The sequence below is a fragment of the Lissotriton helveticus genome, chromosome 1_1, assembly GCF_964261635.1.
Source record: "Lissotriton helveticus chromosome 1_1, aLisHel1.1, whole genome shotgun sequence".
Taxonomy (NCBI): domain Eukaryota; kingdom Metazoa; phylum Chordata; class Amphibia; order Caudata; family Salamandridae; genus Lissotriton; species Lissotriton helveticus.
This window is the reverse complement of record NC_136057.1, coordinates 1,860,525,125-1,860,540,550: the sequence shown is the minus strand read 5'-3', so window position 1 is coordinate 1,860,540,550 and position 15,426 is coordinate 1,860,525,125. Positions and strand designations below refer to the sequence as shown.

General features: G+C 48.1%; 1 protein-coding gene across 1 annotated transcript in view; it reads right to left on the bottom strand.

The window, feature by feature from the left end:
• Positions 1-1,111, bottom strand: part of LOC144754038 (flavin-containing monooxygenase 5-like) — a 289,281-nt gene extending 288,170 nt beyond the window's left edge. Inside the window, exon 1 of the mRNA XM_078641572.1 lies at positions 1,011-1,111. The gene's annotated coding sequence lies outside the window, so the exon portion shown is untranslated. The remainder of the gene's footprint in view (positions 1-1,010) is intronic.
• Positions 1,112-15,426: the final 14,315 nt, after the last annotated feature.

Below are 15,426 nucleotides of genomic sequence, written 5' to 3'. Positions count from 1 at the left end.
GAGCAAAAGACATTTCAATCTAGGTGCTTTACCCATGTAAGCTTTCAGGGCCGCTAAATCTTATATAGGGATAGCAGGGTCCACGGTAAACAAGCTGCACTATCTATGTTAAGTAGCAAAGCGACACACCCTCCTCAAATGTTGTATGTCTCCTCCTGCCTCATGTATGACTGAGGGCAAGTCATTAATGCACAAATTAAAAGACACGGGCAACAACACTCTAATTAAACCCACTACCACATTTAAAAGGGAAGCAATAGTTGCCAAACAAAAACGTGGCCTAAATATCACTGCAAAGGGTCTTTATTCACACCATCAAAGGTTCTATGAACCACTAGATGTCTAGGAACATCGAAAGCAATTCCTAGCATATGGACCGCCAAAAGAAATTTTAAAAAGGAGTTTTCGACCTGCTGAATAGGTTGAGTATCTCGGAATCCCCACACACCGGCCCCATAGATAGCTATACTGACACATTTTGTTAGGTACATTTTCAGGAGCAAAGCTGGCGGCCTTCTGACCAACTTCTTTGCCAAGTTGGCCAGTGCTGCCGTGGATTTCATAGAAAGTAAACTGGTTTTTACTGCCTGATACCAAGTCCCCTTGTGATCAAATAAAATACCTAAGTATGGGAATGTTTTAGTTACTTCCACCTTACTGTCCCCAATAATCATACTCCTACATTTTGAACTACCCTGGCGGCATTGATAAACAATAGGCACACAGAAGCTGCAGGATAACAAACTACAGAGGAGCCACATCCAAAACCAGATATAGCTCTATAGTGCTGATACAATTTCTAAAACCTATCAGGACTGCCAATAAAAGTTCTCTTCATCCAACCTCTTCTGAATTCAAGGAAAGCGAGCTGTAGAATGGAGCTTAAAGTGTTAATATAAAGTTGTCCGATAACAGGCAAGTTGTGTGCCTTTACCCCTTTAAAGGAACAAATGTATAAGGAGCATAGCTTCAGTAAAGACATTTCAGGTGGTTTCCAAAAGATTACTCACCTTTAGAAGATTCCCCAGATGCTTGCCTGATCTGAAAAGCTCTTCCCCGAGCAGTAGCTTTCAAGTACAACCAAGAGATGTCTTGTGGCCTCAATCACAGCTCACCAGATATGCCACCACTGATGTATAATAGGCAGAAACCTGCCAGGTCTTGCCAGTTTTTCCACGCCCCAGTGAGGTGTATGGTAACTAAATTAACTAAGAAAGATTAATTACATCAACGATAACATCACCTAACATATTTGCGTACCGTGGGATTTTATTACATCGGGCACTGAATCATCAGGGAGGAGAGGTAGGATGGTGAAGAGTCAGCAGGAATATTATGAAATGAACAGAAATATTGTCATTGAAGGTAAGTAACATTTCCCTTTAGAATGTGTGACAAAGCAGTAACCTTTGGGAGGTGGGCATGAGTAGTGTCACTTAATCTAGGAAGTCATGCATCACGGCTCTTGCGGAGTGTTAGTCTCTATGTGCTTGGGCTGTGAGGCAATACTGTAAAGCAAATGTATGCAGGGATGACCATGTGACTTCCCAACAGATGATAATCACCTGAACACCTTTAATCAGAGCTGTGGAGGCAGCGGGTCCTAGTGGAGGATCTTCCTTGGCTAAAATATAGCAGATTTTGATTCATAGGCTAACCCAACATGAAATGGTGCATTTGGTCACAGCTTTGACTTTCTTGGCTCCAGCAAAGCCCACAAAAAGCAGATCATCCACTAGGTTCTACCAAGTACTGCTGGTGTAGTAAGATACCTGAGGCCTGGGATCCAGTATATACCGTCTCCTCTGCTCTGGTGTGATGAGGGGCAGCAAAGAAAGTTAAAAGAGAGACACACCATCCCTTGTGAAAGGCCAAAACTACCTTGGGTCAATGCCTTCACTTAATAATTCATCTAGTCAAGAAGATATCCACATATTCATCCAACTGCTTACTCTGCCATTCATAATGCCATACTTCCACTCATTCATCCATCCAATGACCTACTTACCCATGTTCATCTGCCTCTCTTCCTGCCTTTTTCCCTCACTCCCACCATATACACCCACCATCTCATCTTATGCATATAGGTGTCTTCTTCCATCTCTTCATTCACCTACATATTCATCCATCCCTTTACATTTGCAACCACCTACACATCGATTCACTCATCTATCCTCCTGCACATCTATTTAAGCATTTCATCATCCAATCCATTCACTCTTTCATCCACCTCGCCACCATTCACTGTTCCACATATTCCTCCATTCATGCATCTTTATCTATCTATTTGCTCATTTTATTCCCACCAATTCAATCTTTTGCAAGTCTATTCATACACTCATCAATCCATCTCTCTATCCATTTGCTCCACCACCCATATCTCTATCCATTCAGCCATCCATTTATCTCTTTTTTCATTCACTCATCTATCCACCTGTCCACACACTCACCAGCCCATTGATCAACCCATCTATCGCTGCATCTATTCTCTCCTTAAATCCAATACCATGCATTAACTTCTCTCTATGCCTCTCCATACATTCAGTCTTCCACCCATCTCTTCAACCAGTCACCTATCTCTCATCCATTCACTGACCCAGCCTGCTCTCCATCTTTTCACCCATCTATCCACTTCTTCATCCACTAACTGGTCCTACAATCTCTTGATCCATTCATCCCTCTATCTCTTCATCCATTCACTCCTTCGTCCATCTCTCATCCATGCACTCCTCCTTCCACATATTCTTGCATTCCCTTCTCCATCCATCTCTGCATCAATTCATCTTTTCAGGCATACATTTGTGATCCACTCACTCGCCTATCCATCTCTCCACCCATTAACTCATCCATCCATCATCCATCTGTTCATTTCTCCATCCATCTGTCCTTCAGTCGATCATCTATCTCTCTCTGTCCTTTCACTCCGCCGCCCATCTCCCTGTCCAATTACTCATTTCACCATCTCTACAGCCTTCCACTTGTCTATCCTTTTTTCCATCCACTCAACCATTAAGCAATCTCTACATCTATCCACCCATCTATCTGCCGATCAATCCATTATCTGTTTCTCCTACAGGAATGAATTACATTTGTAGGCTGTGAGAAACAGGGACAGATATACAAAGAGTTCATACAATTCAGCACAGCAAGTAAAGTAGCTGCATTGCGTGAATAAGAGAGATCAGAACTGTGCCATATATACTTAGAAGTGGTGCAGTTCTGCTCTCTCCCTGTGCTGGTGCACTTGGACAGGCCTTGTGCGGAGTTCTCCACACGAATGTGGAGTCTCTACACTAATAAACTTACTATTAAAGTGCAGTTTTGTGAACACTGAAAAAGTGTAAGTCTACACAACAAAATACGTAAGGTTTACTTTTGTGAATCAGGCCCTCCGTGACTAGTTGCAGCACTGAAAGTTGAGAGGAATGTGAAATGCGATAATGCAAAAATCTTGATATTCTGGCAAGAGGCAAACCCCGCCTCTCTGCATTTGTTCAGAGTGGATAAGACAATCCCAGCCCATGTTAGATGTGTTCACATCTAACATGGGCTTCGATTGGAATTCATAGAGCATATTATCAAGGCCATTATCGCCGCTTTATCTGCAGTTTCCTGCCGATAAAAGAGGCGATAATGTATCGCCTGTCCTTGATAATATGCCCCATAATCTTTTCGCATGTATTGCTCTATGTAAAGTTAGCATTTGCAGGAGCGCTAGTTGGCGCGCAACAGAGATGGCCGCACACCAGTAAGGCTCTTGCCGAGCCAGACGTACAAACATTCATATTCCCTATCCGGCAATGAATAAAAGGAAATAAAAGCATATAAATGACCACCAGAGCTGTTGCTGATATATGCGGTGAGAGTCTAATGCGGTGGGAGCAGACTTGCGGGAAGCGGCGACTGGAGAAACCTTGTGCCGAGTACTGAGCTGAGCCAGACCCCTGTAGATGAGAGGCGGCGACAGAAACCAGGAAAGTCAGTGGTCGAGCAGGATATCACAGGCCTGGCCCTCGTGAAGGCGGAGATGCGGGGAGAACAGCTGCGGGGGTGGCCTCCAAGACATTGTACTGCTCCATTCACCCGTGGTGAGCGATTAAGGGGCAGTGGAGCGATGGGAGCGCTACACCGACTCCGCAGCTGGAGACAGCCAGTGGAAAAGATGTTGCACCGGGAAGAATCATCCAGTTGCCGGTAGGAGGAATAGCGCGAGTCCCGGTAGCCGGTAGCCGTTCGAGTGAGAGCTGACGGAGAACCGGCACTGCTGGACACTGGGAGCGCTGCACAGCAGCATATTTTGCGCTCCCACAGCATTAGGTACCTTGACATTGCAGCAAATAGCATACCACTGCGCCCAGCGAGACCGGGAGGTAAGGCCGCCATTTTAGCAGGCATACGGGGGACCTGGCCAGGCCACAGACAACTGCCTTCACATTAACACCTTCAGCCCTGTGTGGTGGGATCCTAAGGGAGAGAGGTGCGATTTTGCCATTGGGGCCTCGGGCAGCCGCATAGTACCATCATGGCGACACTCCCCACCCCCAAGCACACAGCCTACATGCAAATAAATACACACCACACAAGTTTGTTATGGGAAAAAACTACTGCAGGTTTATTACATACAACGTTATTTAATATGGCGGGTTATCTTACGGGCGATCCAAGGGCAGGCAGCATTCTCGCCACCTGCCCGCCTGATGAGCCAAGCAGCACTGGGGCGAACCCCATCTGTGCTGCCCTTTCTGGTGATCCTCCTCCCGGATCACGTGACACTTATTACTCACGCCCCTTGCAGGGCGGAGCGTAGCAAGGGAAGCCCCGGGTTGTTCAGGCCCACAACCGCCCGAAGGACACACGGGGCGCCGACACGGTTTCCAGGCACCTCCCATGAGGCTCCTGGGCTCTGGCTCTGGCACCCCTATGTGCCGTGCAGAGGTACCCTTCTGTACCCATATGCTTCCAGATCGCCCTGTAACATCCGCCGCAGCTCTGGCGGCGGCCACCGTCGCCGACAGGGCCCCTCACCAAACAGCTCTCTGCAACTTTCCTATACCGGCCCCCTGCCACATGGGCAGAAAACCCCAATTCGATCCCAGTGACCTTTGGAACACACAATGTCTGACTATGCTGAGTCCGCTGCCTGACATGGTGGTGCCTATTGTTGCGGACTAAGTCCGCTCCCTAGCATAACACGACTGGGGGGGATTGGGGGGCATCGCCTGTACTGAGCAGCCCTGGGGTAGGGGTCTGACCTGCCCAGCTGAGATAAGTTCTGGTAGCACCCTGCACGAGCCACCTGCTCGATTACATCGTTTTTTGTGTTAGACACCATTGGGACCCCATTTCTAGAGACGGCCGCAACAAAAGACCTTGCGCCGTCCGTTTGGCGTGCCACGGTAAGCCACCATGGTCATGAGGACCTTGAAAAGCACCAGATTCCCACTCGGGCGTAACTCCACTTAGGATCCAAGGTTCCCCCGTGGGGTGCAGACCCTCCCACCGAGGTATATATCCCTCCATTGGGAGGGGGGGAGGGGGCATTGTCTACTAGCCCACATCCCTCTTGACGTCTGGTAATATGTTTGACTGTGGGAAATGAACACGGGCCCGCCTCTTGTTCCGGTGAATTCAGGATTCACGGTGCTGAAGACCCAGAGGCTTGGTACTGGGCCATGTCTGTGAGGCACGGGTGACCTTGAATCCTCGGCTTGGAGAGGCTGGGAGTGAATACTGTCTAGCTGACGTGCAAAACCTAAGACTCCTGCCAACGGGGAAGAGAGGGAAAATATCAAGCCCGCCTTGCTTCCTTCCCCCGAAGGTTGCTTGCCCGAAAGAGGCCAAGTTGGCTGGCACCGTATTTAAAACTTTGCGCCCTTAAAGCATGGCACTGCTCATTGCTGCAAGCTGCCCTGTGCGTAAATGCCTGTTAGTGCGCTATTCCCCGCGGCGATGGTAAATTAATAATACTGTGCCTATGAATAAAACCCCTGCATGGTTTGCTGGACACTTTCACCTGACAGTAACTGTGAAACTTATAGGTTATTCACTCGCCTTAAGCCAGTCACCCCCTAAGTTATGTCTTGCTATTTTACTCCCCATAACACCATTTGTGTTATTCAGGCATGGTGGGGGTTGCGGTAAATTAGGAAGATTCTGTGACATGCTTATTACACCCTTTCAATCGTAGGAGGGGCCTGACACTGCCAGCATTCCAGCTATTTGAATTTTGCATTCCCCGGATTTTATTTACATTCCAGTGGCAGGATTTTCTCAGTACAAGGTCAGCTCTTTGGAGCTGTACTCCACAAAACTTACTGAATTCACCCAACCATTCACCCTTTAATAAGGCACTTAACCACTTCTTTCAAAGTTATATATTATAAGATTTAATCAAACGACCTAGTGGTAGTCTGCTCCCAATAAAGGCCATGAACTTATTGTGATGTTTCCTCCAGTCTCGGAGGTGGGATTACCTCATTATAAAAGTTGGTATGATTAAGGGTGGAACCAAGAGTAATGAATTTTATTGCTAAGTAATCAAGATAATTGATGGTTGTGTCATGGCTGCCCTGTGCGTTTCTAATTCTCAGCACTGGCTTTTTCAGCTTCTAAGATCACTTGTGCAATGGACAATTCACATAGGGAGTGGTGAGGTGCACCAAGAGAACAAGCAGCTCTGCCAAAACCGCATGGTCCGACAGAGAGTTTGTCAAAGTCTTTTCCCAGTACACATGTTTTATATAGCTTCTTCATGAACTGTGCACAGCTCCTGTACGCTGTGTTGCACACGGTTCGTTTTCCAAGCTTCTTACCCTTTTGCAATCCTTCCAATTAACCAATGAGCCACAGTATATTAGAGTCTGAACGCGGTTCAAAGCATCTCTTTCTACCATTGGCATGTGCTCCATAGCCTCACACTTTATGTTGTTAGTATAAGATTGAAACGTTCCTATCTCATTTTGTTCATATCTCCCAAAGTGGTGAAGGATTATGCTACGCTAGTGTTTTTATGATCCATGATTCATTGGGAACCAATGCTCTGAGGGTGGTCAGCATGCTCTGCGTCCCCTACAATTCATTAGCATGCGTACATGGCACAGTTCTATATTATAAGTGTGTGCTGTTCAGTAACTCACCCTCAGCTGTGAGAAATAGGCAGAACGGGAATAAGCTGAAAAGAAGCAGCCCCACCCTGACTTGGCATGCTGCCTGAATCAAACAGGGACCCTCCCACAATGCAGGCGATAGCAGAGGATACTGAACTCGGCCTTCATCTGGGAGATCCCCCTGAACTCTTGCTAGAGGAGCCCTCTCAATGACACAGGAAGGAGTGTGAGTGTCCCAGGGCCAGCCTCCAGCTGACGTGTCCAGGAAGAAGGCCTGTGTGTAGCAAAGCTACTGGAGTGGACGGACCATACAAGTAGTAGCCTGCCCTTACCAAATCTGGGAATGCCCGATGTCCCATAACTTGTAGCCTTTGCTCCTTGTGCTGCAGCCTCCCTGTGCCAACTCCTGTCCTCTGCTTGCATAGCAAACACCCCCCCCCCCCCACTGTTTCACTCCCAGGAGCTCCCGATGGTGGACGACGGTGGAAATGTCCGGCTAGCTTGGCCATAACATGATAGCTACCCCCTTGCTTTGGTAAGTACAACTTTGGATGTTCAGTGATGACCATGTGCGGTACCAAGAGATGTGCGGTACCAAGAGATTTCTAATCTTTGTGGGTTCAAACTGCTAATTGTATACTACCCTAGCAGTGGAATGTTACCTGCTCCTTCTAATTGGAGGCCTGTGTGTACTATACTGCCAGATACAGCTTCCTGCCAATCTAACGTCAGTCAACCATGAAGGTAGCTTGCAATGATGATCCCAATCCGTTAGTAGGTGCTGCATAGTTCCCCCCATTCTGTCATTGCTTCCATGGATGTAATGTAGCCCTCGTCATATACTCATCCTGTGGTGTACCCCCAGGGGAGGAATGGAAGTCAAAGAGATAGGCGAACGCAAAAGAAAATCTCTCTGCCTCATACAAGGCTTTTTCTTTTTGTTTCATCTGCTTAGTTTTTTATGTGCTCGAACAGAATTGGCTCTTTCCTGCTCTTTTCCTTGTCTTCAGTGCTTCTGTCATGCAGTGTCTTTGTTGCTACACGTGTTGAAGACAAGCACATTTGTGAAATTAAAACAATAACTAACTTGCACATGGCTTAGAAATGGCAACATTTATGATTGCATGCTAGGAGGTGAACTACACACTTGTACACTTTGAAGAATGGAAAGAGTAAAGTCTCAGCTTTAAAAGAAAACATTCCTTTGTTAAGCTTATACAGGCACAGATAGTTTCACTAAAGTCTACATGTGCTCACCCCACCAAGGGCATAGATCCTCACTGTTCAGCTCATCTTGTCTCACACTTGCTAGGGCCTCCGGTGGGTCCCACTCAAGTGTAGCCCATGCCTTCCATTTCTGAACATAGAGGCACCTTCACTTGCACACCTTAGAGACTGCACTCAGATCCCTCACCCTTCGCTGTGGCTGAAGGACACACTTCATGACATGCTTATTGACTGCTGAGTTGTCACTTTGGTTTATTGCTTGAAGCCTATTGTGGCATTGGATGCATATCTGCATGCCGCCGGTTCCCGCCAATTCCAACCATATGCCGAGCGGGATGTAATATTGTGAGCAGTCTAGTAGTTGGGTGTGGGTGGAGTTATGGGGCTGGAGGAAGAGGAGGAGTCAGGTCAGGAAAGAGGCAGTTCGAGTAGGGACCAGGACGAGATAAGAGGTAGCTAATAAAGCTCCATATTACATACATATAGTGTCTGTCATTCTTTATACCAAGACACTACAGCTGGCGACGAGGGTGGGATAGTGCCTTCCCTAGAACCCCACGAAGAAGCGTCCCGTCCCTTGCAGCGCAGAAAGAGAAAACGCTGCTGAAGACACGTGTGTCTGCATTGAGGCCGCCGCCCAGACCAAGAGGCCAGCGGTATTCGCCCCTGCTCCGCGATCGGATGGTCGCATAGAGCCCCGAGGGAGAAGCGTCATTGAGCACTGAGAGCGTCTGAAGTAAAATGCCGGTGCGCGCCAAAAAGGGTGCTCACCCCCGATGCGTGTAAAACGGCACGCACTCGATAAGAAGAAATCGGGAGCCTACCCCGATCCTGCCTGCTGCTCCGGTGACCGGGAGGCGTCTGAGGCACTGTCAAAGCCTCGTGAAGGTTCCCTGAAGCCGAGCGCTACTTGGCGCCTAAAATCGAGAGCTCACCCCGGATGCATGAGACTTGGCACGCAGGCCGCCGAGCGAGAGCGCGACTGAAGAAAGTAAGTCGGGAGCCCACCCCGATCTTACCTGGATGCTGCAGCGACGCAGGAAAGTGAGAGGCCGTAAAGAAGCCCCACCGCCTCCGAGACTGGCTGCCGGTGAGTCCTGGGAAAGAATCAGCCTTGAGAGAATGAATGGAGATGAAGTCTCATGTGAGCTGAGAGTTCATTGATGGTGGCCATCTTGGAGTCAGGCAGCTATCAGGACATCCCCTATGTGAGGATTTCAAGCGGCCATTTTAAGGTAAGGCAGTGTCAAACATTAAGAAATAAGCATTGATACATGGAAAACAAGCACTGGCAAAAGCAACAGGCAAGCAAACAAGCATTGATAGATGCAAAACAAGCATTGGCCAAAGCAAGACGCAAACAAACAAGCATTGGCAACGACCAAACAAGCATTGGCGAAGGCCAGAAGCAAACGAACAAACGTTGGTACATGCAAAACAAGCATTGGCAAAAGCAAGCAGAAAACGAACAAGCATTGGCAAAGATCAAACAAGCATTGGCAAAGACCAAACAAACATTGGTGAAGACAATAGACAAGCAAACAAGCATTGGTAAATGCAAACCAAGCATTGGCAAAAGCAAGCAGCAAGCGAACAAGCATTGGCAAAGACCAAACAAGCATTGGCGAAGACCAAACAAGCATTGGTGAAGACAAGAGATAAGCAAACAAGCAGTGGTAAATGCAGAACAAGCAGTGGCAAAAGCAAGCAGCAAGTGAACAAGTGTTGGCAAAGACCAAACAAACATTGGCGGAGACAAGCAAACAAGCAATGGTGGATGCAAAACAAGCATTGACAAATGCAAGAAGTGAATCAAACAAGTAAACAAGCACAAGTGAATACCAGAGTCAACACAGACAAGCACATGCAAATAGAAGTGGTGCAAGAAAACAAGCACTGGCTGTTATAAGAAGTGTGATGAAACAAACATAAGCAAATGCAAGAGGTGCAAGAGACCAAGCACAAGCTAACGCAAGAGACAGATAAAGACAACATTGAGCACAAACCGAAGAGTGCAGAATTGCAGAGGACCCGAAGAGGGCAGTCCTACAGAAGAACCCAAAGAGGGCAGAACTGCAGAAGACCCAGAAGAATGCAGAATTGCTGAAGACCCCGAAGAGGGCAGAACTGCAGAAGACCCAGAGAGGGCAGTCCTGCAGAAGGCAGTACCAGAAACAAGCGAAGATCGCACTGAATGTAAACAAGCACGAGTACAAGAAACATGAAGTGAAAGGAGCAAAGGGCCAATGAACACAGCAAACACTGGCAAGCGCAAGGGATGCACTGAAAACAAGCACAAGCCCGCACAAACCTCGAATGCGACCAACACAAGCAAAGGCAAGTGCCAAAGTAAACTTTCAGCACCACGTGAAGACAAACAATTCAAAAGTAACAGAGGCTAATAAAAAAAATGATCCAGAAGTATGAGTAGATGAATGTCGAGGAAGCCTTCTCTCATCAACGAAGCGATTGAAGGACCTGTACTAGTCCAGAAGAGACGCATGAACGAACGATATGTCAAATGTGCCAGGCATCATCGCGGAAGAGCCATCAACCACCTGCAGCTAGCATGCGACTCTACGGAAAGGGATCCACGAGTTATGCATAGTGTAGCTGAGTGGTGGCCATTCTGAACTCAAGAAATCCAAGTTTCACTCACTGGCGCATACTGAGATAGTTGCGAGGCTTACCAACCTTAAAGCAAACGACCAGACCAAGAATCTCGGCTGAAGAGAGTCAGCAGAGAAGAGGGGAAGCAAAGTGAACAGTCCTGTGCCTGTAATAGATCAGAATCTTCCTCTCTCATGGCGGTGGGAGAAGTAACACAACGGTCCAATCCCTGCATTGAAGTGCCGCCCCCAGTGACACAGACTGACACTCGGAGTTTGGGTCTCAAATGGAACCGGTGGCTGGAATCACTGGACGATTTTCTTGAAGCAATTGGTGAGCGAAGAGATAGAAAATGTCTGATACTACTCCTCCAGCTGGTAGGTCATGAGGGCCGACGCTTAATCAGAACATTTCCTGAAAAGGACACAGAGACCTACGAAAGACTCCAAGACAAGCTACGTGCTCATTACCACGCACAGGTTGATGTGAATCATGCTCGCATCGCCTTCACCACAGCACGGCAGGAACCAGGAGAACCATTGCCAACATTCATCACCCGGTTGCAGAGTTTGGTACCATGCTGCCATTTCAATGCATTTACAAACGAGGAAGCAGTTCGGCTCCGGATAATCGAAGGCTGTTCAAGTTCCAGCACAAAGCGCAAGATCCTTCGAGGGCATTGGTCGCTAAAGGAAATCATCAGAAAGGCCGAAGTTGGAGTGCTGGTCAAAGCAAGAGACACATCAAAAGAATTGCACCCGAATGCAAGACACAAAGATACCAGGAAAGAGACACCCCTCATGTCTGGGAACAAAACCCAAGAAACAAACACAACCAAAAAGAGGGGGGGTGAAGGCAAACCAGAGATAAGACAGCGGGAGAGACAAAGGGACATAGAATACTCCCAGTCAACCATACAAAAGACCGGGACAATCCAGGATTGTGATAGTCTCACTGACACAACCTCAAGGAGTCATTCAAAGCATGGCACAAACTATTCTGAAAAGGATGAAGCATCAAGTGGGACAGATCGCACCCATGGACAAGATATTTACAACAAGGGGTGGTGAGGGACAGAGTCTCTGAATTAAGCAGAATACTCTCACCCAGTCAAAAGATCAGGGCTAGATCCAACACCGTTTTTTAGCTCATTGCACCATCCCAGTTTCAGAACCTGGCTGTATGCAAATTAGTCTGTTCCTGTCCCAGTGCATGATGGGAACAGGGCAAACCAAACTACAAAAGCCAATTCTTACACTGGGAAGGAAACAAGCTTCCGGGGACCGGTTTCTGGCATTACAGCCGTCTTCGGCCCGGCTTGCTTGAATCCTGATGGTGCAATGAGCAAGGGACTCATGTCTGAGTATACCCTTCCACGCTTAGGGTGGACAAAAATATTTACAACAAGGGGTGGTGAGGGACAGAGTCTCTGAATTAAGCAGAATACTCTCACCCAGTCAAAAGATCAGGGCTAGATCCAACACCGTTTTTTAGCTCATTGCACCATCCCAGTTTCAGAACCTGGCTGTATGCAAATTAGTCTGTTCCTGTCCCAGTGCATGATGGGAACAGGGCAAACCAAACTACAAAAGCCAATTCTTACACTGGGAAGGAAACAAGCTTCCGGGGACCGGTTTCTGGCATTACAGCCGTCTTCGGCCCGGCTTGCTTGAATCCTGATGGTGCAATGAGCAAGGGACTCATGTCTGAGTATACCCTTCCACGCTTAGGGTGGACAAAAATATTTACAACAAGGGGTGGTGAGGGACAGAGTCTCTGAATTAAGCAGAATACTCTCACCCAGTCAAAAGATCAGGGCTAGATCCAACACCGTTTTTTAGCTCATTGCACCATCCCAGTTTCAGAACCTGGCTGTATGCAAATTAGTCTGTTCCTGTCCCAGTGCATGATGGGAACAGGGCAAACCAAACTACAAAAGCCAATTCTTACACTGGGAAGGAAACAAGCTTCCGGGGACCGGTTTCTGGCATTACAGCCGTCTTCGGCCCGGCTTGCTTGAATCCTGATGGTGCAATGAGCAAGGGACAAGATGGCAGTCTGCCCAACAAGCGGGCAAGAAACAAAAAACACAGAAGATGGGAACAATCATGTCAACACCAGAAATCGGCACACGAGCACCCCCGAGCATCCCGCTATTCGCCAAACTCTGTAGATGCGTCCGAAGAAGCATCAAGCAGTAGAACACATCACACCCATAGCACATATGTCAGGGCACAAAGCAAGCGGAAAGAAGAAGCCAACCGCATAAGATGGACTGATTCACTCAGACACCAAAAAGGGGAAGACAAATGCATCCATGACATCCAAGATAACGAGGAAACTGAGAGGAGGTCATTACCATCATGTGAGAGAGGCAAATATGAAGCACCCTGGGATCAAACACAAGACATAAACATGTGGTTATCAAACAACCTCTCCAGTGAGATGACGCCGAAGCCACTTCAAGAAAGGTACCTGTAGAAAGATCACAAAGAAACTCCCGACTCTAGGAGCAGCCCGTCACGGTCTACCTATTTCAGAAACTTACCATTCAGGACACACTCAAAGGAACGTTCTCAAAGGAAAGCAACAAAAGACTCCTCCGACTCAGACAGCATGTCTGCTCGATCCCTCGAGTCGACCGAGTCATGGTCCCGACAACGGCCATGGCGTCAACCACCCAAACACACCATAGAACCAAGGGACATTCTTCCCATCAAGAGCGACATGTCTCACACCAATGTCTCTGAATACGCAATCACTTCACAAGACAACCTGTCATGTCAGTCACAGGTAGAGCAAGACATAAATAATGCACCGTCACCCCTGATGGGGTCAGCGAGGCTGACTCAAAGGGCCTACAAAAGGAAAACAGATATAGTGGACATTATTCACCAGATGGAAAAGGACCAGCCAGTCGATCTGCAAGGGAAGCCAGACGCGTCAATAGAGACAGGTCATCAGCGGATGAGGGAGAAACATACACATACCCAGATGGTCCCAGGGTTCACCAGTCCCAAACGCGAGCAGGAGTGGATGAGACAACCAGAGACAGCAAATAAGTCCCCAAGCCATACCAAGATGATCTCTTCAGATAGTACCTTATCGTCTGGTATCCAGGACTCTGAACAGGAGGACAGTGTTGCCTTCAACCGGACAAGTGGATGAGACAACCAGAGAGAGCAAATAAGTCCCCAAGCCATACCAAGATGATCTCTTCAGATAGTACCTTATCGTCTGGTATCCAGGACTCTGAACAGGAGGACAGTGTTGCCTTCAACCGGACAAAACAAAAAGAAGTAAAAGTACATGAGGGTGCTCGGAAGAGAACCAGAACAACATCCCCTCAGAAAAGAGATCGAGCGTCAATCGAACAAGAGTCGCAAAGGAAGACAGACTACCGATATCAAGCTGAGCCCTTCACAGTCACCTCAGACACTGAAGGTGAGTGGATCACGCCGAAGCTGATTGAAAACCACCACGAATCTGAGCACACGCAGATCACACGAGACGGTGTGCAGTTGCAGAGATGCACTTTTGTAGTAGCGGATGCTCTCGTCAAGGCGACAGAAAGCCACACAACGGAAACGGAGATGCGTCTCCATAGTTCAAATGAACGGCCCGTGGACTCGTGTGGCTGATCGAGGGACTATGAATATGTTGGACGCTAAGTAGACTTGACACTCAGATTGGATCTGCGTCTGAAGGTGAAGGCATGAGTCTCCGACCTCGAAGGAACCTTCAAAGGTCCCAGAGACTTATTGAAGAACTCTAATCAAGTCAGTTTTGTTCTTTTGTTAACAAAGGGGGAGATGTAATATTATGAGCAGTCTAGTAGTTGGGTGTGGGTGGAGTTATGGGGCTGGAGGAAGAGGAGGAGTCAGGTCAGGAAAGAGGCAGTTAGAGTAGGGACCAGGACGAGATAAGAGGTGGCAAATTAAGCTCCATGTTACATACATATAGTGTCTGTCATTCTTTATACCAAGACACTACACGGGGGATGAGGGGTTTTGGGGCGTTTGCATTGGGAGGGCGCGCTCAATGCGGCGTAGGGCGGCAGCAGTAATCCAAATATTACCGCCGCCCATTCTGCTCGCGGGCCAGCAAGGGCACGACTTTGCATTGTTCCCCCTCCCAGTTTTCCGGACCGGTAACGTTGCGTAGAGCGTGGAGCTGCAGTGCAGCACCACCGGCGCGCCTGGGGTGGGCTACGGATGTGAGTCACATACTGGACCCGTTGCTCCAGGCCGGCAAACATGGATAAGTGGCGGAACAGCAAGGTGAAGCGCATAAGGCACAACGCAGCACAGACACCAGCAACAGGATGTAATCGAACCCCGCATGCAGGGGCTGGCAGGCAACGCACAGCGGAGCTGCCGGGGAGAGTGCGAAAGGTACGGGTCGTCTTTGCTTCTATGCTTGATGTCTCACAAAACCCATCAGATGCTACGGGGAAAACCTCCGCTACCCGATGAACCGTCTC